Source organism: Atractosteus spatula, chromosome 28 (genome assembly GCF_055471065.1).
Source record: "Atractosteus spatula isolate fAtrSpa1 chromosome 28, fAtrSpa1.hap1, whole genome shotgun sequence".
In the NCBI taxonomy this organism is placed as follows: Eukaryota; Metazoa; Chordata; class Actinopteri; order Semionotiformes; family Lepisosteidae; genus Atractosteus; species Atractosteus spatula.
In genome coordinates, this window is record NC_142733.1 from 287,124 (window position 1) to 313,650 (window position 26,527).

Genomic DNA, 26,527 nt, shown 5'->3' on the forward strand with positions numbered 1-26,527 from the left:
GGCATTTATCTGGCACTTTTCATGTCCAAGGAGCTCAATGCCCTTGACACCTCCCCAAGGCGACAGAGCTGGGCATTCTTTGGAGACACCGTTTTTTCTTTTGTTTTATTTCTATACTTATTGATAGAAAAAAACTATATGTCATGTACTGTAAGGGAAATGTCTCTTTTCATGGGAAAAGCTAGCACCAGCAAATGTTGTGTTTAGAAGAAGTGATTGAACATGACATGTGACCTAATTTACCGGAGTGAAAGCTCACCCAGCAAGCCCTGCTTTACTTCTACAGGAGAGAAGTAGAGTCTGCAAGATGAAACCCTCATGTCTCTCACTTGCATATAACGCTGTTACGTGCTGAAGCGGTATTGTACTACAACCTAGCACTGCAACCCGGGGCGTACAGTATATGGGATCGAGCACACGCCACGAATCGTCTCTAATCACTTCCTACAACTGTAAGGCGCCTTGAGGTGTTACCCCCAAAATTCTTCTTTGCGCATCTGTGAAAGGTAAACTCTTGAGCAAACTCTGAACCAGCTCTAAGGAAACTAATCCGATTAGACGTTACTTTGACTTATCTTTTTAGCTCGGTGCTGGATTGCTCAAACTCCAGCTAGGGTTAGGGTTAGCATTCCCACGCTACTTAGACACTTTGTTTACGCTCAGTGCTGGATTTTGGGATCTTTAGGACGAGTGGGAATTTTCTCCTATCTGTCAATTCTGTTTTGTTTTGGAGACTCTTGGCTGCCTATGTTGTACAGTGCAGCGTGAAGGAAACATTTTCCAAAACTGTGTCAGCTCAAAAGTTGTAAGAAAACCTCTCCAGCTGCTTTAACTCTCTTCATTTTTGTCATTTAATGTGACACTCGATGTATAAATAAATAATGCGGTATCGCCGTCTTGTTTTGAATGGCTGCATCTGTATGCAAAAGGTGAGGCTCCAGTTCGACACCTAGTTTCACTTTATATGACAAAAGTATGGCAGACTGTGCAGGACTGGCAGATAACTTCCGCTTATTTTTACCATATTAAGCATTGGAAATCCTCCCACTTGCATTTGTCACAGTTTATTTTGGCTCCACCTAAGACACTTAAATCTTCAAACACTTTTCTCTTCTCCCGCAACACTCTCGTCTGTCGGCTGTCGTGGAAATTTACCTATCAAGGAAGCCACAAGAGAGAGTTCTCACCTGAGTAAGGTCTTTATTTCAATATTGCAATATTGGGAGCCCTGCTGCCACTTTGCAAAGTGCAACCAGAGACTCAATTTGTTACAAGCAGTACAGGGTTTTTATAAGATGTTGCACTGTAAGAGAAAGCTCAGCACTTTGTCCCTTCTAACACTTCCCCTTTCCCTAGGACAAAACAGATTACATCATAAAACAAAAGAAGAAGCACCACTAGATTTGTTTTTCAAGGCTTATCAGTTACTTTCGGCTAATCTAATGAGCCAGACAGCATATATTGTTTTGGTACATTGTCTTCTAAAGTAACCTGTTTTCTAAAAATCTGCTCGTACTGTAGCACAGCAGTTACATCCTTGAAATATATTTTCTAAAAGCACCAATATATTTTTTGCATAGCTCTCTACATTTTAAGAATTAATGTACTTATTAGATTTCCATTTCAATCTCCTCCTTTTTATTCTTGAAAATGGTTAAAAGTTAGATTCTTCATATGGATTCCCAGGAGGATCCCATACTTCGGATTCTTGCATTCTTATCAGAATATACTGATGCGTAAACATATTCATTACCATATTTCAAAGCATTGGAATAATACATGTCATACAGCAACATAAAAACAGGAAGACAAGTATCACAGCCCCTATAATAGGTGTTAGTAACTTAAAGAAAAACATTCCCCCTTGCCCAAACAGTGATTCTAACCAGGAGAGAAAAGCCGGTGTATCTTTAATGCCTCTTTCTTTGTTCACCTTGTCTTTCAGTTCTTTCAAATGCTGAATAGCGAGCGTAAGATTTCCGTAATCATCGTCATTTGATGGAATATATGTACAACAGTAGTCTCCTACTAAAGCACAGACTCCTCCAGATGTTGCAATTGAAGGTCCAGCACGAACCTGTTCTGAAGTGCCATTAATCTAACTCTCCTTAATTCTTGTTTGAAAGCGTCTAAGCCTTCTAACGTGATATTAATAAAAGAGTACATTTCATAGCGAGTAATTTGTAACCAGCGGGCATTAGCTACTGCCTGAATACTCAGTCCTGAGTAAAAAATCATTTCAGCTGCAGTAAATAGTCTATTGTCCTCTGGTATTTTAGATATATCTGGACCATATCTGTCAGCCCAACTGAGAGCGCGTTTAACCCTTGACTCCCTCTGAAGGGGCTTCATTGAATTTAACAAATAAGAGTTTACTGTGACAATGAGAATGGAGTGGTGTAATGTGACTAGAGCACACACTCCTCTCCAATGGGGAGGAAGGCTATCATAGACTTTCGCACCACATTGCCAATACCAATCCATCAAAACCATAGTTCCGTCAGATAAAGTATGGTTAGTAACAGTGGCGCTACAGCCTCCTGTTTTTCCTACTGAGGGGCCGCGACCTTTGTTTTCATAGCAATAAGAGTGATTAACCCTAGAAGGCAGGTAAACTGCTACTTTAACAGGAGAAGCAGTCCAGGTAATGTGATTCTTTAGGTAATCCCACAAAGGAGGACATTCTGCTTTTTTACTGGCAACATTGAAGTGAATAGCAAAATGCACTGCTGGATCACTGGGAGAAACGAAGCCTAATGCTACTGTAGTAGACTTATTTTTCTTCAGGCCTTTTGCATATGGATGCCCCTTTGAGTAGGTTAAATATGTTAGGGGAAAGGTGGGAAAAGATCTAGGGTCTGGCTTTGGAAATCCTGCCACTAGACTTATATATTCAGAAATGTGACTACCAACTGGTTGGGGAAAAAGTCACATGGGTGAGGCTGTAGAATGAGGCATTAAAGCACATACATAACAAGATGCATTAAATTTCTTTAACTTTACAGTATGATTTATAAATTTGTACCACAAATTACTCATATCCCCCACATTATTAGTTTCATTCAGCCAGTTTGTATAAAAAGAGGCTTCGCGTTTAGATTCTTCCTCTTTCTGGGTGGTGACAGGCTTCCACATAAAAAGGAAAAAGGCTGTGCACATCAGTCCCGAGCAGGTGATCCCCATCTGTCCTTGTGGAGACATCACTCCTGCGCCTTGCTCAGTTTGTTTGTGACCTTTTTACCGTGGGAAGCGTGAATCCAGGGCACCCTTTCCTCGACTTTCACAGCAGTGGCAGTGGTCAGCAGCCCCTGGCACGGCCCCCTCCACCTGGGTGAACACCACTTCTTTCTCCTGAAGTCTTTCACCAGAATCCAGTCTCCTGGCTGGAGGGTGTGGCAGAGGTCCTGGTCTGGTGCAGGCAGCGCAGCTTTAACCTGTTTATGAATATCACTAACAAGTTTAGACATTTTCCGGCAATATGCTACCAAACACTCATCTAAGTGGGTGAGGTCTGTGGCCTCCCCCTTTACTTCTGGAAGCCCTATTCTCATGTGGCGTCCAGTAAGAACCTTGTGTGGCGAGAGTCCTATGGTGGAATGTGGCCTGGCCCTTAAATACATCAAGACCAATGCAATGGGAGGCACGTCAACCAATTCATTCCTGTTTCAGCCATCATTTTTGTTAGTTTATTTTTTATGGTCCCATTTACACGTTCCACCACTCCACTACTTTGAGGGTGGTACGAACAATGCTGTTTTAAATCAATGCCCATGTGATCTGCGAGAAAGGTAATGACATTGTTCACTAAATGGGTATCGTTATCTGAGCTTAGTTTTCCTGGAATTCCCCATCTGGGAATAACATCTTAGAGCAAGTGCTTAGCCACACTTTTAGCATCAGCATGTTTACAGGGAAAAACTTCTACCCATCTAGAAAACATGTCTACGATTACCAGGCAGTACTTGTATCCGTTACATGGTGTTAATTCAATAAAATCCATCATAAGGTGATCAAACGGATCATCTGGGATGGGGTGCGCTGAGGCCTGAGTTTTAGTGCCTCATCCTACATTGTTTTGTGCACAATGAGACATTTATTACAAAATTTCTCTGCAAAAGTTGTGAATCCCCTTGTGTCCCATTGCATACTTACCATACTTACCATCCCTCCTTTTGACACATGGTCTCGCCCATGTGTCACTTTAGCAATGTAGGGGAAGAAATGTCGGGGAAGACATGGTTTCCCCGTCAGGCCTAGCCAGACCCCATTAGAAAACAAGCCAGACTTTTTCCAGACTGCCTTTTCAGCCGGAGTGGCCCGGGCCTGCATGTCAGATAGTGAAGCCATTGCGGGCTCAGGGCTGAGAAGGGGAAGTAAAAGTACAGAAAAAAAAGGGGATACTGCAGCCGCCTTTGCTGCAGCATCGGCCCTGGAGTTGCCTCTTGAAATCTCATCCAGCAAGTGGGTGTGTGCTGCACACTTGCACACTGCAATAGAGCTGGGCAACAAAATAGCCTCGAGCAAATTGCTTACCAGGAGGAAGTGTTGGATCGGTGTGCCTTGTGATGTGAGAAACCCCCTATTCTTCCAGAGAGTACCGAAGTCATGCACAACCCCAAAAGCGTATCTACTATCAGTGTAAATAGTAACTGACTTTCCGGTTGCCAGGACACAAGCCCTTGTTAAAGCCAAAAGTTCAGCTGCCTGGGCAGATAAATGCGAAGGGAGGCGAGCAGCCTCGACAGTGGAGTGGTCAGAGACCACTGCATACCCCACATGACTCAATCCGGTGGACGGGTCCTTACGAGCTGACCCATCAACATAGAAGAGGAACTCAGAGTTAGGAAGGGGAGAAGAAGAGAGATCCTGCCTGGGGGTTACCTGAGAGGTGATGGCCGCCCCTCGTCCTGAGTGGGCAACAAGGTTGCAGGGTTTAACACTGTGCATCGCTCGATAGTAACATGTGGCAGAGATAAAAGGACATGATGGTAGTGAAGAGTAGACGCGGAAGAGAAATGTGAAGTTTTACTCTGAAGGAGGATAAAAGCCACAGCATGTGGAACTAAAAGCTTCAGTGGACGATAACAAACCAAAGAGGCAAAAGCCATGACAGCTGCAGCTGCTGCCACTACAGCACGTAGGCAGGCTGGGAGGCCTCTGGTTACAGAGGTAAGTCGCTGAGAATAATAAGCAACTGGTTTAAGATGGTCTCCGTGTTCTTGTAAAAGGACAGCACTGTAGAAACCAGACTTCTCGTCAACACATAAAGTGAACCCCTTAGTCATATCAGGAATGCCCAATGCAGGGGCAGACATCAGTGCAGTCTTGAGTTCACCAAAAGCGTTTTCCCCTTCTTCAGTCCAAGTCAGTCTGTCAGTCATATTCAGGCCTGAGGCATGCGCCATGTCAGACAATGGCTGTGCTATTTTTGCATACCCAGGTATCCACGCCCTACAGTAACCTGTGCAGCCTAAGAAGGACATCATTTCCTTCTTGGTGCAGGAATTTGGAATTTTTGGGATCGCACTTATTCGCTCCGTGCCAATTGAGCGTGAATTTGCAGAAATGTCATGACCTAAATATCATAAATTCTTTTTTACAAGCTGCAGCTTTGATAGTGAAACTTTATTTCCAGTACTGGTAAGATAATTTAAAAGATCTTTAGTATCCTGAACGCAAGCGCTTTCACTTGGAGAGCAAATCAACAAATCGTCAACATACTGCACAAGTGTACTACCGTTTTTAAAACCAAACCCTGAGAGACAGTACTGCAATGCAGAGGAAAATACAGTAGGAGCCTCGGCATACCCCTGAGGCATACGAGTCCAAGTATACTTTTTCCCTTGAAACGTGAAAGCAAACCAGAACTGGGACTCAGAGTGTACTGGGATACTAAAAAATGCATTTGCCAAATCTATTACAGAAAAAACTTTTGAGTCCCCGGAGATAGATGACAAAATAGTGGTTGGATTTGGAACTACAGGAGCTCGAGCATATATGGGTGTATTTACTGCTCTTAAATCTTGTACCGGGCGCCAGGATTCCCCATCAGCCTTTTTTACGGGGAACAGTGGAGTGTTACAGGGAGATGTTGGGCAGGGAATCAAAATTCCTGCGGCGACCAGCTGTTCAACCACAGGTTTGAGCCCAACTTCAGCGTCTGGCCTGAGCGGATACTGGGGCTTACTCGGCCCATAGGTGGACTTGGGTTTTACTTCAAGCGGGGAAGCCCCCTCTATTAATCCCACATCATATTTGTGAGCCGCCCAGAGGGAGCTGGGCACCCCCTCTAGTGCGGGATGGGAAGTGTCAACAGGGGTAGACACAAATAATGCACCCATCTGATCATCTGGAGCCATGAGATGCACTGTCCTCCAGGTTTGAAGGATCGCTGAGTATGGGCACCAACTGGCCTGGAGGGTGGTATTATATTTAACTCTCCTAGAGTCTGGAGCTGACCACGAGCAGCTTTCAACACACCGTTGGACAAAACTGCCCACGTCCTGCCAGCGAAAACCTGATGCTTTAGCAAGGGAAACATGAGGGTGCGTTCCCGCTCGATAAAGTGTCTTCTGCTCTTCTGTTAAGTTAAGAGCTAATGCTGCAAAGTCTGCCGAAATTAAATACTCATTGCTTTTTATCTTATCACTACACAGTCCGTCACCGAACCACACCATCTCAAATTCCTCAGCTGGACCTCTAAAACTAACCTCTGCTGTACAATGTAAATTACTCACGTCCTGAAAATCACCCTGGCCTGACCACAGTCTTTTTATTTTTTTGTAAAAGAAGTTGTGGCGTTTGTTCCTCATCCTGCACTAAGTCCCAGCTGTAATAGTAGTCAGGGACTGTGGATGAGTGTTGTAATAACATGGTGTGTGGCAAGCAGTCTTCATTGCGGGTTAGCTCAAGCCCTTGTTCTGAACAGACGATTCGGTGAGGCCTATTTTGCAGAGTAAATCTCTGCCACACAAATTAACAGGGCACTCTTTAGGAAGGAGGAAGGAGTGATTACCAGGCCCAAACCCATGCTGCTGGCATTCCACTGTCAGGGGTGCAGTAAAATAAGACTTTGTGGGATGTCCCGTTACTCCTATTGTTAAAAATGGATTTTGAGGAGGGGTCGAACCTATAGATATTGTCCCTGAATAATGAGTGTGTGGCTCCGGTATCCACTAAAAATTCATATGGGTCTCAATTTATGTATAAAGTGACCTTGGGTAGCTGAGACGGGGGAGAGAGGGCAGGTAAGATAAAAGTCTCGGTGCCCTCAGGCCCTACCTCAGCTTGCGATGAACGTCAGTCCCTTTTTTCCTACTGCCAGGGTGATCTCACGGTTACCTCAGGTGGAGGGGGTGGTGGTAGATCCCAGTTGTTGCAGTCGCTTCTTCGTTTTGCTGTGTTATATTCGGGGCAGTCACGAGCCCAGTGTCCCTTCCGTCCACACTTGAAGCAAGTCTGGAAGTCCCCTCTCGGGCTTCTGCTTCTTCCTCTTCGGCCTCGCCGGGTGCGCTGTCCTCTCCCTCTGTTCTGCTCACCCTGGTAAAACTGTAACTGAGCCATTTGCAGCTGGTGAAGCTGATGATTATCCTTTCGGGCTTTTCGCTCTCTCTTGTCTGTGAGCTGTCTTTCAGCATGATAAACATGGCGACATACTTCTGCTAATCGGGCAGTGTCCCAGCCGATACAGGTAGCTTTTACCATGCCACCTATTTCTGGAAGCAGTCACTCTACAAAAAGGTTAGTGAGTTGGGTTTTATAAACTGACCCTGCCCCTCCTGCTGGGGGTTCAGGCAGGCCACTAAGATTACTGAAGAGAGGAGTCAGTCTCTCCAAAAAGTCATTACAGGTTTCCCCGGGTTTTTGGTTACTTCGCCTCAGCACTACCCAATCCACTTTCCCCGAGTATTTTGCCTCTATTCTGCGACATATGGCATTAAGCTGGGTCTGATAGTCACTGCCAGCATCGCTGCTGTATGGTTGGTCAGGGCTAAACTCATTTTGACCATCTCCCCTTACATTGCCATAATCAAGCTTCAAAGTCTTTATAAAAATAGTCTCTAGCTCTCCGCTCGTGGGTCTGCTTTGTGCTACCAGCCGTCTCAGGGCTGTCGTGTACTTATGCCCATTGGTTTTGGGGTTTGGCAGCTCCCCAATAACTGCCGCCAACTCAGTTAATTTCCATGGGCGATAAACGAGGATAGTAGGTTCCTCATTATCACCGGTGCGGGGATTAGGACATTCAATCATTGGCATGTGGAGCACCCCCTATCCCTCCTCCATGGACTGGGGACACGGAACGGCGGAAGGATCGGCGGAGCGACCCCCACCATACCGCACTCCTCTCCTTGTGCGGGACGGCGAGAGCATCCCCTCCGTGTCACCCTTTCTTTCATCCCGTCGCCTATTATACGGTGAAGCCGGTTGGCCCTCCCCATATGGTGGAGGCGACGGAAGGGTAGTCACAGGAGCAATAGTTACTGCAAGACAATCCAATTCGGGATACACTTTAGTAGTGCTCAACATCATCTGTTCAGGTTTCTTACCCCATCCTGATTAATGCCTCTTAGCACATTCCTCCCACACACTTACACATCTGCACATGTACTCAAAATCCCACCCGGGATCTCCCTCTGGTTTAAGTGAATCTGTCGTTTCGTGTAATAATCGTATGGCCCATGGCTGAAAACTACCTGCACGGGGCCATCTCTCATTTGTCCATCCTGACATATTATCAGTAAAAGGTTGACAGTATATTAACCCATATTCTCTTCCCACTATATTCATGGGCGTTTCAGTTTTCTTCCCACTATTGCCTAACTTACTTTGTCTTTCTCTAACTTGTGCCTCAATTTTCCACAACACAAAACACTTCCAGTCGACTTTCTTATTTCCCTTTTTCTCTTTTTTTTTTAACTGTTCTTCTAGTTGTTGTATCTGCCTGGTACTAAAACTACCATTTTCTGGAAAACCTAACTTACTCCACGATGGAAGACACTTTATTCCCCTTTCTCCAAATTCTTTGTACATGTACTTCGCTGGACCGCTCGGTCCTGTTTTCGTCTTTGAATTTTCATTTCCCATTTTTACCGATCGGTGCCTTACTTTAGACCCTTATCACATTAACTACTCCGCAGAGCAAAAACCACACGTCTGTGTTAAGATAAGTTCTTTATATGAGTCCTGGACTCATCAAACCCGCGTGAGAACATCCTCACTGGACTCCTCTTTCTCTGCAACAAAACCACAGAAAATATTCTGAATCGTCTTTTTACTTGAGTTCCAGACTCACTCACTCAAGCCCCAGGGTTAGAGCAAGATTTCTTAATCGTAAAACAAAAGGTTCGTTAAAAGGATCACTTACTGACGTCAGACAGCCGTGAATTCTCCAGACACATCTCTGGAAGGACAAACAGTTTATCCTCCGAGGTCCGTCCAATTTGCTAAAATTGTCCAGGTCAGGATGAAGTTTCAGCATCCGTCCGCGCTCAGGTTTGTGATCCCGGACGAGCCCCCAAATTGTCATGGAAATATAACTATCAAGAAAGCCACAAGAGAGAGTTCTCACCTGAGTAAGGTCTTTATTTCAATATTGCAATATTGGGAGCCCTGCTGCCACTTTGCAAAGTGCAACCAGAGACTCCATTTGTTACAAGCAGTACAGGGTTTTTATAAGATGTTGTGCTGTAAGAGAAAGCTCAGCACTTTGTCCCTTCTAACACTTCCCCTTTCCCTAAGACAAAACAGATTGCATCATAAAACGAAAGAAGAAGCACCACTAGATTTGTTTTTCAAAGCTTATCAGTTACTTTTGGCTAATCTAATGACCCAGACAGCATATATTGTTTTGGTACATTGTCTTCTAAAGTAACCTAAACAGTGCGTACTGTGTTGACGCACTGTTTTCTAAAAATCTGCTCGTACTGCAGCACAGCAGTTACATCCTTGAAATATATTTTCTAAAAGCACCAACATACTTTTTGCATAGCTCTCTACATTTTAAGACTCGATTTACTTATTAGATTTCCATTTCACAGCACTATGTGGCAGTTTTGCATGACAACCCATCTCACCATGGAAAGAAACCTAACAGCTTTGATAACAGAGGAGGAAATGGCCTGGCCCATACGTGGCTCAAACCCACAACCTTGGCATTATTAACACCACGCTCTAACCAACTGAGCTAACCGGCCTCACGACAGCAGTCCTCTCTGTGCTGCAAAAAATTGAACATTTCTTTTGTCCTCCTTTGAATAGAAAGCCATGCAATTCAGTGTACGGGCTTTCTCGTGCGGTTTAATGGTTCTTGTAACCCAAATCCTACACTGGCCTGAAGTGCCCCCCCATTTCACAGCATTTTTCAGCTGATTTAAAATGTACCTAAAGGAGAAGCATAATTGAAGACCATCAATTACCAAGAGCTTTTGTCAAAGGTCTTGGTGGTCATTTCTAATGACCACAGAGCGCTATGACCTCGGTTTTACATCTCATCCAAAAGACAGTGCCCTTTTACAACACAGCGTCTCCGTCACTATACTGGGGCATTGGGACCCGCACAGACCTCAGGGCGAGCGCCCCCCCGCTGGCTCCATTAACACCGCTTCCAGCTGGAAGCTTTGTTTTTCCCTGTAGCTCACCCTCTTCCGGGTACTGTGCTGGCTCACACCTGCTTAGCTTCAGTGGGTTTTCAGTTGCGAGTAGCAAGGGGATGCAAGTGATGGAGCCGCTCGCTGCAAAAGCCACTGTGTTGGCCGGGAATTGAACCCGGGCCTACCATGTAGCAGGCGAGAACTCTACCACTGAACCACCAATGCTCACTGTCAGAGCCTCCAAAAAAGATGCTTTTTTTCCCGCTCAGTGCAAAAAGCGTCGACATCTGCTTCCAGCTGCAAAATGCCGTGCGCGGACACTGAAGAATTTATTTCCAAGGCAGCGGGTACAAGCGATTTCACGTTTTAAAACCACCAGGAAAAGCAGAAAGGCACATTTCCTCGCTCACGCCAGCACACAATGACAGGAGGCAAACAACATAGTCAGCAGGATTCAAACCTGCGCAGGGTGACCCCAATGGATTTCTAGTCCATTGCCTTAACCACTCGGCCACAACTACAGCAAGGCCCTCTGCTGCTGCATTCTTGCTACAATCTTACGTGGATCGCAAGGCGCCGGCAGAAGCCTGTTGCAAAGTCATTCTCCGTTTCAAAAGAACATTTCCAAAATACAAGCCTTGCAGACAGACACGCCTCAGAGGACTTAAGGGTGGCTTCATGTCGGAATGATAAAGTCTCCCGTCCGGACATGAAAATGGCACTTTGTTAGACGCAATAAAAGAATCAACAACAGAGAAATGCCCACAAGCATTTTAAAAGCTGCACCACACCGCACTTGAAATAGCTCTTACATTAGTGTTAGACGCAGGAATCGCCTTTTTATTTACGTTCTTACCAACTCGATGGAAAGCAAAACAAAGCAAAGCAGAGCAAAACAAAAGGAACAAACTAAAACCCTCACGTCCCGCACTTGCATATAACGCTGTTACGTGCCGAAGCGGTATTGTACATCATCCTAGCACTGCAACCCGGGGCTACAGTATATGGGAACAAGCACACGCCACGAATCGTCTCTAATCACTCCCTACAGCTGTAAGGCGCCTTGAAGCGTGCACCCCCAACGTTCTATTGGGGCATCTGTAAAAGGTAAACTCTTGAGCAAACTCTGAACCAGCTCTAAGTAAACTAATCCGATTAGACTTTACTTTGATTCATCTTTTTACGCTCAGTGCTGGATTGCTCAAACTCCAGCTAGGGTTAGGGTTAGCATTCCCATGCTACTAAGACACTTTGTTTACGCTCAGTGCTGGATTTTGGGAACTTTAGGACGAGTGCGAATGTTCTCCTACAGATGCAGCCATTCAAAATGCGTGGTACAAACCCGCGGTACGGTAATCTACCCACAAGCCACCGCGGGGCACCGTAGGGCACCGCGGTAAGTGATTGGCTGGCCAAAATGACCGACAGGAGCACTCGTGGTGCATTGGTTGGTAGTGAAAAGATTTAATCATTTAATCTCTTTACTGTGCACATTTTAATCCTCTTAGTATTGAATATTTATATGGAATTTTACCACTAAAGGGAACTTTTAGTAGCTGAGCATAAAAAGAAGAGGAGCATAACACATCTGAAGGTCATAAACGATATTAATTTAGGAACATAAACATTACTGTATGTACGTAAACTGTACTGTGTATGGCTGGTCTTGGTAGTTTAAAGAAAAAATACACACCAGTCTTCCATTTCTCCCTAAACATTTTAAGCATGAAAGTTTTATGAAACGGTACCCAAATATGCGATTGCTGTATCAAATGAATTTTAATTTTTAAAAATTATTTAACACAAAAATTAAGCTGTTTACATCTTCCGCCTGAGGACAGTCACCCGTTGCTACCCAACGCAGAAACACAGCCACTAACTAGCAAAGAGAGGACATTAGCTAGCCAATATGATAAAGAAATAAATGATTATTTTGTTTATTTCTTTTGCACATTTATTTGAACATTTCCATCGATTGTACAAGCACTTGGAAACTGTCCAATCCCTAGTTCACCAGGCATTTTCTTTTACGCTGCGGACATTCTCCCGTTCTGGCGCCAGTCTGTGTCTTCTAGGATATAATGCCAGCGAACTCTTGTTTTTATGTCCACTATAACAGACAATCTCCTTTGCTTTTAACCGAGCGTCTAACCCCTCTGATTGGAGAAGAAAGACGTGCTGGTTTGCTATACATACTGTACCAGGAAGATGATTTCTTTCTATTCGAAACGTGTATTTTAAAAGTTTAAGAAGTAAAAACCTTACAGCGTACACAGATTTCTAAACTGATCAGGATCGTTATCTTTGTCTTATCCATAATAATGTTCACTGCTCTGTCCAGCAAATTAATAATAAACTTTATTTTATATAGCGTTTTAAACGAATAAGTAATTAGATTGCTCATAAACCGAATCACTTTTTCTACATCAACACCGGTGAAACCGGTTTAATTCATTACAGCCAGCACTAGCGCAGAGAGGGGGGTTGTACTCGTTAATGTCTTAGCCGGAACATCATTATATCTCATTTTGTATTTCTATAAAAAAATCGTTTGCCCAGCTTAACACTATTGTTGTTATTGTTTTTATCCTGTAAAGCGCTTTGAGGAGCACAGCCTTCTCACCACTTAGATTACTTTTTGATACCACCCTTACAGAAAGCAGAAACTTCTTGTATTTTCCGATGACATACAAGTGGAAAGATTACAGATTTTAATCGTCTTTTTTCTGAACCAGGGAAAATCTGATCATGTTTCTCTATAACAATAATAAAAAAAACTTTACTTTACATATCACCTTTAAAAGTGGCATCTCAAAGCAATACAGTAGATGTAAACCACAGATTACAAAGTAAATACTCAGACAAACACAAACGCGTTTTTAATAAAATGCTTTTATTCATTCAGCAGAGAGAGAGCGTAAAACCTGGGCGTAACAGCTGTTCCTTTTTCTGATCACTCGGTCTCTGGATAAACGTCTCACCTGTCCTGTTCTTTGTTTTCCTAATTTGCTGATTATGCCTTCTGCGATCCACTCCTGCCCTCACACCTAAAGAAGACTATTTTAAATTTCTTTGCGCGGTCCACTGTGCAATTAACCCTTGTATGTGCTGTCCTTAAGGTGATATCACATAAAGGGGATATGTAAAATAATGTTTTTTATTATTGTTATAGAGAAACATGATCAGATTTTCCCCGGTTCAGAAAAAAAGATCTAAAGTATACTAGTTAAGAAAAATAAATCTAAACGGGGAGAAAGTTATGCTGAAAGTTTATTAAGATACTTAGAAGACAAAGATATCAATTTATGTTGCATTTGTCAACATTCAACATTGGTTCCGGTCGAGGGGGAACGCTGGCGCATTTGGCTGCCGCTCCTCTCACCAGTTTTTCATTTTTATCTACTTAGTTATGTTTTTTTTCCCCTTTTCTCCTCGATTACACTGATTTCTAATTTATCTATTTTCATCCGCTTCACGCTATCCGCTCCACGTTACAAATTCACAAATGCGACTTCCACTGCATTGTGAACTTACTCAACTGAAGACCTTCACCACTTGCTACCGCCTTCTCTGGATTTCCTTCCTGTCTTAAATTCATCGATCATGTCTCTGAGGTACACTGCACTGCAACTTCTTCAACTAAAACAAAGCTACTTCCTGGTCAAAGACACATTCGATTACTGCCGTTTTACTGGGATTTTACGACCGACTCGCTACATCCATCGCAGCACAGGACGCCGTTTTTTTCGTTCGTCTGCCTGCGGAGTCTCTATCCCTGCCTTTCGGCGCACGTCTGTAAGTCCATCACGTACCGGCGCCGATCTAAAAAATCTCCTCTCACTACCGCACCTGGACTGCACTCCGCTTCCCCCTGCATCCCGAGACTGGCCAGATCAGCGCTACTCAACACCCGCTCCGTTAACTGCAAGGCTCTTCTTTTATGTGACATTATCAAAGAAAAACAACTGGATCTTCTGTGTTTAACTGAAACATGGCACAAACAAAACGATGGACTCCTGTTCAACCAACTAGTTCCTCCTGGATATGGTTTGTTTTACCTTCCGCGTCTTTCAGGCAGAGGCGGGGGCATCATTGTTATTTACAACCTTTTTTACATTTAAGTCCTATAACTATACCTCCTCCCTCTTCTTTTGAGTGTCTTGTTTAAAATGTTTCTATCCCCCAATCTACTATTATTGCCACAGTTTACAGACCACCCAAACCCAGTGGAGTCTTCTTAGGTGAGTTTGCTGATTTTCTCTCATTCTTATCCCTTAAATTTAAAAGGATCCTTATTCTAGGGGACTTTAATATACACATTGATTCAACCTCTTCCGGTCTGGCTAAAGACTTCCTTTCTCTTTTGGGATGCTTTGACCTTACTCAGTTTGTTTGTACCCCTACACATAACAAAGGACACACCTTAGATCTAATTATTGCAAATGACTCCTTTGTCTCCCACTGCTCTCTCCTTGATCTAGGCCTCTCTGACCACTTAGCCATTCTCTTCAATCTGGAATTACCTGTTTCTAACACCTCCTCCCCATGCTCTGTAAATTTCCACAACTGGCGATCAATTGATCACCCAAGGTTTGCAAATTCTGTTCTGTCCTCCTTATCCTGTTTCTCTTCCTCTGACCCTCTAGAGGACAAAATACAGTTACTTGACAATGCTCTTTTATCTACTCTCGACACCTTTGCCCCTTTAAAAACTCGAACCATCTCCCTCTCTCGCCCTGCCCCCTGGTACAATGACCATCTGCGATTCATGAAGGCAGCCTCTCGCAAACTTGAGCGTAGGTGGCGACTTTCCGGCCTAAATGTACATTATCAGGCCTGGAGAGATTACTTACCTGATTATAAGGTTACTATAGAGTCTGCTAGATCCACCTACTTCTCTCACATCATTGAAAATCACCAAAACAACCCCGGACATCTTTTCTCCACCATCAACAGACTGCTCAAGCCAAACTGCCCTACCACATTACCTGCCTCATCACAACTTTGCAACACATTCTTAGATTTCTTTAGTTCTAAGATTGACAACATCCGGCATCACATTCTCTCCACTACGGATATAATTTCCATACCTCCTCCCTCCTCATCCAACTTCTCTGGTTCCCGTCTCTCCAGCTACTCTCTTCTTGACTCAGCATCCCTAAACAAACTAGTTACGTGCATGAAACCCACCACATCTATTTTAGATCCCATTCCCACCACTTTATTCCAGTCCTGTTTCTCTTCTCTCTGTCCCATTGTCCTCAATATAATACATGAATCCTTGAGCACCGGCATTGTACCAACGGTCCTCAAAACTGCTGCTATTACCCCCGTGCCAAAGAAGCCTAACATGGCTCTCGACAATCTTAACAACTTCCGCCCCATCTCCAACTTACCCTTTCTCTCTAAAATTCTAGAACGTGCTGTCACACTTCAGTTACATAACCACCTCATGACAAACAACCTTTTCGAACCCCTCAAATCTGGCTTCCGTCAACTTCACAGCACAGAAACCACCCTAGTCAAAGTCACCAATGATCTCCTAATAGCTTCTGATTCTGGTTCTCTTTCTATACTCATCCTTCTTGATCTCAGTGCTGCCTTTGACACTGTTGACCATAACATCTTACTTTCTCGTCTTGAGACTGTGTTTGGAGTCTCTGACACTGCCCTCAAATGGCTTAAGTCTTACCTCACTGATCGCTGTCACTTTGTCTCTCTCAATGGGTACAGGTCTGAAATTGGTCTTGTTAAGTCTGGTGTCCCCCAGGGCTCAGTACTGGGCCCCTTGCTCTTCAGCATTTACATGTTCCCACTTGGTCAGCTTTTAAGATCACATGGCCTCAGCTTTCATTTTTACGCTGACGATACTCAAATATACATCCATACCAAACCCGACACTGATGTAGCTGTCTCTATTCTATCTAATTGCATCTCTGACATAAAAATTTGGATGGCTCAAAACTTCCTTCATCTTAACTGTGACAAGACTGAAGTCATGCTTATTGGTACCCCCCATCAACTTCGTAAAGCCAGTCCTGTAACCCTGTCTGTAGATGGCTCTGTACTTGAGCTTCAATCAAAATTGAAAAACCTTGGGGTTATATTCGATTCTGGCTTAACATTCGACCCACATGTACAGCTTACTGTCAAAACATCTTTTTTTCACCTTAGAAATATCGCAAGACTACGCCCTATGCTATCATTAACTGTGGCTGAAAAGCTGATCAACATATTTGTATTCTCTCGAATTGACTACTGCAATGCTCTACTCCCTGGGGTATCTAAATCTACTCTGAACAAGCTGCAGTATGTCCAAAATTCAGCAGCCAGAATCCTGACCGGGTCTAGTGCAAGTGTTCACATTACTCCTATCCTGGAGTTCTTGCACTGGCTTCTGGTCAAATTCCGCATTGACTTTAAAATCCTCATGCTCACCTATAAGGCTTTACATGGCTTGGCACCTCAATACCTGTCTGAACTTTAATCGCCCTGCTCCCCAAGTCGCAACCTCCGCTCTTCAAATTCTGCTCTCCTTACTGTCCCCCAAGCCCGTCTACATTGTATGGGCGACAGGGCCTTCTCCTGCTATGCCCCCAAGCTCTGGAACTCTTTGCCCAAGGATATTAGAGAGTCACCTTCTCTAAACTCCTTCAAATCCAGACTCAAAACCTTCTTCTTCAGAAAAGTCTTTACTTAACTGGTTCCATTCTTCACCCCTCTGCTCTTCTTAATACCACCTTCCACGGTCTCCTCTATTGTTATTGTTGTATTGTTGTAATTATAATTATGTCCTACAGATGCAGCCATTCAAAATGCGTGAGGTATTTCGCGGCATACCCCGGTGGGAGTGTCACAGTATCACGCGGTATGACGCAGTTAACGTGGTGTCACGTGGTTAACTATCCGGCGTCGCCTTGTAAAACCGCCAGGGGGAGCTTAACCTCTCATATACAGCATTTGAGCCTTTAATTTTGAACTGTGTATTACAGCATGTTAATCATCAGTCATTAAAATGTTGGTATATTTTATGAAAGCAAGATTGCTCAGTTGGACAAAAGTACACAACCTACCTTTATCAGAAATATTTATGCATCAAAGCCTTTACTGAAGATATTACTAATAGTATTAATAATGGATGACTTTAGACAAGCTGTATACTCAAAGTATAATTTCTTTAGCACATTTGTACAAGCACTTGGAATCTGTCCAAGCCATACTTTGTCAGGCATTTTGTTTTACTTCAACGGGCATAAAAACTTCCTTGCTTTTAACAGGGCGTTTCATAATTTCTAACTACGAAAATGATTTAAAATGCGACACTTATCATTCAACTAGAGCTTAAAATATCACAAGGATCCTCAAGAGCACAGCAAAGAGTGTATTAAAAGACACTTGTATTTATCAACGCTTTCTTTTCCGTATACCAGATTTTATGGAACCACTTCAGAGGGGTGTCAGCCAGTCAGATTCCAGGAATCGGCACTTTAAAGGAAAAATACACACCGGTATTCCATTTCTCCCTAACGATTTTAAGCATCGAAGTATTTAACTAGCATGTGAAATAGCGTGTGAAAAAGTGGTAGTTTTAAACTTTTCTGCTAATATAATATGGAATCGCGTATCTAAAGAATTTAATAATGGTATTCGTGTGCTGCGACAGGGCTGTGTAGGGCTGTTTCGCCTGCATGTTCATGTGAGCTGTCTTGTAGCCGACTGGTCTAGGTGCGTGACTACCAGCTGACAGGTTGTGTTTTCGAATCCAGCTGGTGCTGGACTTTTCTTTTAACAAACATTTCTTCGAAAAAATAGAATAGCGATATTATGGACAATCAATTGACTTTTATATTTCAAAATATCGCAACATGATCGATATTTGCGATATTTTGAACATATCTTCCCTTCTGACAGCGGTGCCTGCTTCTATTGTGTGTGTGTGTGCAACAGAGTAAATTTTTATAGAGAAATGGAGGCTGGACAGTATGCGTTACAATATAAACATTTATATTGATTTAAATCGTGTTCTGATTTAAATCGCAAACGCGTGTTTAATTATATTATTTTTTTAATCATAATCAGGCTAATGCAACATAAATTGATACAGTATCTTTGTCTTCTAAGCATCTTAATAAACTTTCAGCATAGCTTTCTACCCGTCAAGATTTATATTTCTTGGGATTTTGGGATCAAACGTGGAAGGATTAGATTATAATCGTTTTTATTTGTCAAATACGTGATTGTATTTCTGAATGTTATGTGACACCTACAGCAGTTCACTGCTTTAAATACATCGAATTAAGAAAGTTATGTGTAGCACTTTAGATCTTTTTTCTGAACCAGGGAAAATCTGATCATGTTTCTCTATAACAATAATAAAAAAAACTTTATTTTACATATCGCCTTTAAAAGTGGCATCTCAAAGCAATACAGTAGATCGAAAAACAGTTAAAAGGGACCAAATTAAATACCAGACAATCGCAAACGCATTTTCAATAAAATTATTTTATTCATTCAGCAGTTTGTGAGAGGAACATCCAGCAGGGAGAGACACACACACCGGTTTTCATTGACAAAATTGTTTTTTTTCAATTCCTCTTGTCTAACAGGAATGTTTTGTTTGTGGACAGACTGTTAGACAAGAGGAAAAGACCGCCTCCTCCTACGAAGCATTAATCGCGTATCTAAGGAAAATTGCAGTATACCTTTGTTCATGCACATCATTATACAGTACAGTATCTCAATTTGTATTTCGATAAAAAAAATCATTTGCCCAGCCACTACTGTTGTTATTGTTTTTATCCTGTAAAGCGTTTCCTTTTTCTGCGTTTTCCATTTCCTTTTTCTGATCACTCGCTTTCTGGATACACATCTCACCTGTCCTGTTCTTTGTTTTCCTGGTTTGCTGATTATGCCTGCTGCGGTCCACTCCTACCCTCACACCTAAAGAATACTATTTTAAATTTCTTGGCGCAGTTCATTAACCCTTATATGTGCTGTCCGCGCCCAAAATGCAATTAAAAAAAAGTAAAAAACCGCGCTCAAAATGCAATTTAGAGCTTAATAAGATACACTCCACAGGCAAAATTAAAGACAAAATTAAAGACGATTAAAATCTGTAATCTTTCCACTTGTACTGTGAGTCATCGGACAGTTTCTGCTTTGTGTAAGGATGGTGAGAAAGCTGTGTTCAATGTATTTAAGGGACTCAAAAGTAAAAGAAGATGCTTCATATTGCTTGACTAATTTTAAAAACCAAGTTATAAATGCAGACGCTCCCTCGGTGCCGCGCCGGGTGTAAATATCAAAGTATACATTCCCAACAAGAATTGTACCCATCTGTCATGCAAATAAAACACCTTGAATTGAATTAAGGGAGAGATGGGGGTACTGGGACAGAGATACTGTAGACAGACTCAAGGCAAATAAGATACTTATGGGTACGCAGGCATTCACGACAGCAACATACGAAACGTTTGCACGTACTGTATAGTTAAGTTATTACTTGGTTTTCAAAGTGCAACGAAATACAATATTGTTGTTGCTGCTGTTCTGGTTGTTTTTATCCCGTAAAGCGTTTTGAGAAGCCACCTTTAAAGGCGATATATACTGTAAAACCACTGATTCTTATGGAATGTGTTCCGCAGGAGATTCAAATTTTTATTTATTTATTTTTTAATCGCGTATCTTAGGAAATCTCAGTATAACTTTGTTCATGAACAGTGGCATGTTACATTATCATTCGTTTTTTTAACAAGGCTCGCCAGCTAATGTGAATCGAAACCTGTCTTGCTAGCTTTTAAAGTCGTGCATGTGTAAACTGTACTAGAGGGCATGCAAGTTACTCTGCCCCTTTCAGCTGCAGGGAGTCCCTCTGCTGCAACACACAGCAGACAGAACGGGAGACTATTGCCTTTCATATCTGACACCAGTGAAGTAAAAGGGGTGTCTAAAGGGGTGATTTCAGACCACATTTTAGTTACTTTATTTTGTTTACTTTTAACATTTCTGTAATTTACAGTAGATGTCACAATAGAAGCCCGAAGCCTATTATACTCAGTCTAGCCTTGGATCCTCTGAGTCCCTTGACTCAGTTATTGCATATTAATTTCTTGAGATACGCGATTCCATATTATATTCCCTTTTAATCAAATTCTAAAAGTATGCTTGTTGACTCCGGTATCGCGTTAGTTAAAGACTTCGATGCTTAAAATGTTTAGGGAGAAATGGAATACTGGTGTGTATGTTTTCTTTAAAGTACTGAGACCAGCCATATACTGAATGTTTAAGTTCCAAAATTAATATCGTTTATGGACTTCACACGCGTTGCAGTATGCTCCTATTCTTTTTATGCTCAGGCACTAAAATCTCCCTTCTGCTTTGTGTAAGGATGGTATCAAGAGCAATCTTAAGTGGTGAGAAAGCTGTGTTCAATGTATTTAAGGGACTTAAAAGTAAAAGAAGATGCTTCATATTGCTTGACTAATTTTAAAAACTAAGTTATAAATGCAGACGCTCCCTCGGTGCGCTGCTCTGGTGCGCCGGCTCTTACACAGTGCCTGTCTGCCGTAAGCGTTACAATATACATACCCAACACTGCTTGTACCCATCTGTCATGCAAATAAAACACCTTGAATTGAATTGAATTGAGGGGAGAGGGGGGGAATACTAAAGCCAATACTGGCTCAATACCCTCAATGGGCTTTGACGTGCTAATGCATTGGTTTAACAGTCCGGGTGTGGCAGGCTTCCAATGTCAACTCGACTCGATTGGAAGACAATGAACGTATTTTAGCCCTAAATGAATTAATAGCAAACATGGTTTACATAAAATACATTTTTCCAAGAAAGTTTATAATAATACGATCTATAGTTGAAATCTGAGCCTACTTTAAAAATAAAGGAAAAGCATTTTCAGAGAGCAATCATGCTGTGTTTATGTAGAAAAAGTGATTAGGTTTATGAGCAATCTAATTACCTATTCGCTTAAAACGCTATTAAAAATTTACTCTGTTGCACACACACACACAATAGAAGCAGGCACCGCTGTCAGAAGGGAAGATATGTTCAAAATATCGCAAATATCGATCATGTTGCGATATTTTGAAATATAAAAGTCAATTGATTGTCCATAATATCGCTATTCTATTTTTTCGAAGAAATGTTTGTTAAAAGAAAGGTCCAGCACCAGCTGGATTCAAACACACAACCTGCCAACTGGTAGTCACGCACCTAGACCAGTCGGCTACAAGACAGCTCACATGAACAGGCAGGCGAAACAGCCCTACACAGCCCTGTCGCAGCACACGAATACCGTTATTAAATTCTTTAGATACGCAATTCCATATTATATTCCCTTTTAATCAAATTCTAAAAGTATGCTTGTTGACTCCGGTATCGCGTTAGTTAAAGACTTCGAAGCTTAAAATGTTTAGGGAGAAATGGAATACTGGTGTGTATTTTTTTCTTTAAAGTACCAAGACCAGCTATACACTGTATGTTTATGTTCCAAAATTAATATCGTTTATGGCCTTCACACACTTTGAATGGCTGCATCTGTATCTTGTGAAATCTTCTTTGTTGTAGTCTTCTTATTTATTGTTATTGTCATCCTGTAAAGTGCTTTGAGAAGCCACCTTTAAAGGCGCTATATAAAATAAAGTTTATTATTATTATTATTATTATTGTCTGATTGTGAATCAAAAAACACATATATTTAAACCCACGTTTGAGATTTAAATCAAAATGCGATTTAAATCAATATAAATGTTTATATTGTAACGCCTAGGTGACTATTCATTGTTATTAAAATGACTTAAATTCGATCAAGTTGTGATATTTAGAAATATACATTTGTTTGGTGCGAGTGAAGTTTTATTTAATCTCTGAGCCATACTGATTCTTATGGAAGCCAGTTTCCGCCAGGGAGTAAAAAAAAAACACACTATGGTATTCTCGCCGATGCAGTGCAGTTAAAAACATATCTCTGATGCTGTTCCTAAATGAATATCGTTTATGACCATCAGACGCTTTATGCTCCTTTTCTTTTTTCCAGTGGATTGAACAAGGAGAGGCATTTCATGATGTACTTTACACTGATGAAACAACAGTGGCTCTGGAACAGTTTTCAACCATGTCATTTTATAAAAAGGGGAGATATGTACGCGTTACTGAAGCTGAAAGTTTAGCCTTTGTCAAAATATGTAACCACTAAATAAAGACATATAGAAATCCCTACGTTACAGACTGTATATGGCTGGTATTGGTAGTTCAAAGAAAAAATACACACCAGTATTCCACTTTCTCCCTAAACATTTTAAGCATCAGAGTCTTACATGTGGTTATTTCGGAAACGTTTGTACGTGCTCCTTCTGACCATGTTACTGTTTACTGTTACTGACCATATTAAGTTTAAGTGCCTGTGGGCACTTTTCCTGTCCGTGGGCGGTGGACCGTCTTTCATTAGAAGGTTAGTCTGTTCTACTCTGAGAATGTAGAGGGGGTGGAAAGTAATTCCGTGTCGCATTAACTAACCTCTTCAGTTTATTCCACCAGACAGTACATGAATATAATTATATCGTTATTAATTTGTTTAGATACGCAATTCCATATTATATTCCCTGTTAATCAAATTCAAAAAGTATGCATTTGTTAGATAACAAGCGAATTCACAGAAAAGGTTAAAAGACTATCACTTTTCACAAAGTATATAATCCTAATATAAGTCTAAACAGTATCAGCTTTATTTACGGGTTGCAATTTAAAAAAAGTCAAAAACCGCACTCAAAATGCAATTTAGAGCTTTCTGGCAAGAGGAGACACCCAAATTAATAATGTAACATGCCACTGTTTGTGCATGATCAAGGTTATACTTGTTCCCCGGTGGAACACATTTCATAAGAATCAGTGCTTTTATATATCGCCTTTAAAGGTGGCTTCTCAAAACGCTTTACAGGATAAAAACAACAATAACAGCAACAACAACAATATTGTATTTCATTGCACTTTGACAGATCGTCCTTAAATCAATTGTTGACTTTTCTCTCTTTACTACTGTACTTGTCTGGATTGACTGAGCTCCGCTCTGTACCACACAATGATCCCCCCAGAGTCTCTGCCCCGGGTGATTTGGGTTTTTTTGACAGAATGTAAAAAACTCTCTCTCTCGCTTGCCCTCCCCCCCCCGTGTATTGTTTGTTTTTTTTGTGCTGTCCTTTGACAAAACAAGGCTCGCCAGATAATGTGAATCGAAACCTGTTTTTCTAGCTTTTAAAGTCGTGCGATGTGTAAGCGGGAACACATCATTATATCTTACATATGAAAAATACATAATATAGCTCTCAAACAAACACAAATGTGTTTTTAATAAGATGCTTTTATTCACTCATAATCTGACAATTTCAGGAAGACTAAGGAAGGACTAAGGGAATTGTCATCTGTTGTTGAAGCTCTGTGAGCTCGGTGACTTTGAGACCACTTGTTATCCCAAGTTGTTTGATTCGCCACAATTCAAATAGAGAAAAAAGAGCTGACTCACAAGATTTAAGATGTGGCTGTCAATGTTGGATTAAAAAAAAACACATTGCCCGATGTTTGTTGCATTGCTTGAAAAATAACTTTATTTTGAGAGACTGGATAAGTAATTCAAGTGTTTTTTTTAACTTCCTGAAAAACAACTAATAATTTAACTATATGTGCAAACGTTTTATGATATGTCGCTGTTGTGAATGTCTTTGGACGTGCTGGCTGGACAGGAGGCTCTACTGTACACAGAGAGGGGCGGGAGAAGGGGACAAGCCGATACATACTCTTAGAGTTTGATTAATAGAGAATATAATATAAAAATAAGATACATTCTACAGACATTCACAACAGCGACTGTCAGAAGATAGGACAAAGCGGCTCAGACACCCGCTGAATGGAAAGGGGCACTTTAATGTTCTGTATGGCTAATACTAAAGCCAATACTTTAATATTCTTTTCTGTATGTTTAACAATAGTGGGTACTGGCCTAATTTGGCCCTGCTCCCCTTGTTAGGTGTTAATGTGTTGTTGTTAAGTGTGAATTTGTACCTGTTTCCCTGAGGTCTGGCCTTTTTTCTGGTAAACCATAACTCTGGTCTTGTCCAGATTGACTGTCAGCACCCAGGTCTGACAGTGCTGCTCCAGCAGTGCCAGGTTCTGCCGCAGCCTCTGTTCTGTGGGCGACAGCAGGACCAGGTCGTCTACAAAGAGCAGGAACTCGATTTCTGTAATTAATGCAGATCAGTAAATCAAGGGACAAAACAATTATTGCGCCCGGCTCCTCAATGGGGTTTGACATGCTACTGCGTTGGTTTAACAGTCCGGGTGTGGCATCCTCTAATGTCTCCCGACTTTGGCAAAAGGAACCTGCCTTTCATTGGACGGGAAAGCAAGAGCCGACCGCTACGCCGCCCCCGTGTTTCGAAATCTTGTGACTTTTGAAATTTACTGGGGGTGGACCACGTCTGTAAATTTCGATGGGTCCAGAGGCAAAAGTGCCTTGCCTTGCAATCTCCGGGAAACCATTAGTAGCATGGTGAATCGGAGATTCTCAACCCTTACTTCGTGCGACTGGAAAAGAATTTTGTGATGGGATCAACAAAATGCTTCGTAGAAGGAGGCGCTCTTTTCCTCTAGTCTGACAGTCTGTCCACAAACAAAACATTCCTGTTAGACAAGAGGAATGTAAAAGAACAATTACTTTTTGTCAATGAAAACCGGTGTGTGTGTCTCTCTCTGCTGGATGTCCCTCTCACTCTCTGCTGAATGAATAAAAGCATTTTATTAAAATGGTTTGCGTTTGTCTGGTATTTACTTTGGTCCTTTTAAGTGTTTTTCCATCTACTGTATTGCTTTGAGATGCCACTTTTAAAGGTGATATGTAAAATAATGTTTTTTATTATTGTTATAGAGAAACATGATCAGATTTTCCCCGGTTCAGAAAATAAGATCTAAAGTATACTAGTTTGTCACTCTTCTCATCCCCTCTTTGCTAAATGGCTTTTGAATAGAGTCACATGAAGAGAGAGGTGAAACAGCCCTACACAGCCCTGTCGCAGTACACGAATATAATTATATCGTATTAATTTCTTTAGATACGCGATTCTTTTAATACACTCTTTGCTGTGCTCTAGAGGATCCTTGTGATATTTCGAGCTCTGGTTGAATGATAAGTGTCGCAGTTTAAATAATTTTCGTAGTTAGAAATTATGAAACGCTCTGTTAAAAGCAAGGGAGTTTTTATGTCCGTTGCAGTAAAAGAAAATGCCTGACAAAGTAGAGCTTGGACAGATTCCAAGTGCTTGTACAAATGTGCTAAAGAAATTATACTTTGAGTTTACAGCTTGTCCAAAGTCATTCATTATTAATACTATTAGTAATATCTTCGGTAAAGGCTTCTTTAGATAACTTCTGCTTGATTTTACCATATTAAACACTGGAAATCCTCCCACTTGCATTTGTGATACTTTATTTTGCTTCCACCAAAGACACTCTTCAATCTTCAAACACTTTTCTCTTCTCCTGCAACACTCTCATCTGTCGGCACTATGGGGCAGCGTTGCATGACAACCCATCTTACCAGGGAAAGGAACCTAACAGCTTTGGTAACAGAAGAGGAAATGACCTGGCCCATACAGGGCTCAAGCCCACGACCTTGGCGTTATGAGCACCACACTCTAACCAACTGAGCTAACCGACCTCACGACAGCAGTTCTCTCTGTGCTGCAAAAAATTGAACTCAGGGAATTTCTTTTGTCCTCCTTTGAATAGAAAGCCGTGCAATTCAGTGTACGGGCTTTCTGTGTGGTTTAATGGTTCTTGTAACCCAAATCCTACACTGGCCTGAAGTGTCCCCCCATTTCACAGCATTTTTCAGCTGATTTAAAATGTACCTAAAGGAGAAGCATTATTGAAGA

General features: G+C 41.9%; 1 pseudogene across 1 annotated transcript; it reads right to left on the reverse strand.

Moving 5' to 3' along the window:
• Window positions 1-1,184: 1,184 nt before the first annotated feature.
• On the reverse strand, window positions 1,185-9,334 carry LOC148813681 (uncharacterized; annotated as a pseudogene). The gene has a single exon (XR_016086188.1). The product of XR_016086188.1 is annotated as an uncharacterized LOC148813681 (transcript).
• Between the last annotated feature and the right edge of the window lie 17,193 nt (window positions 9,335-26,527).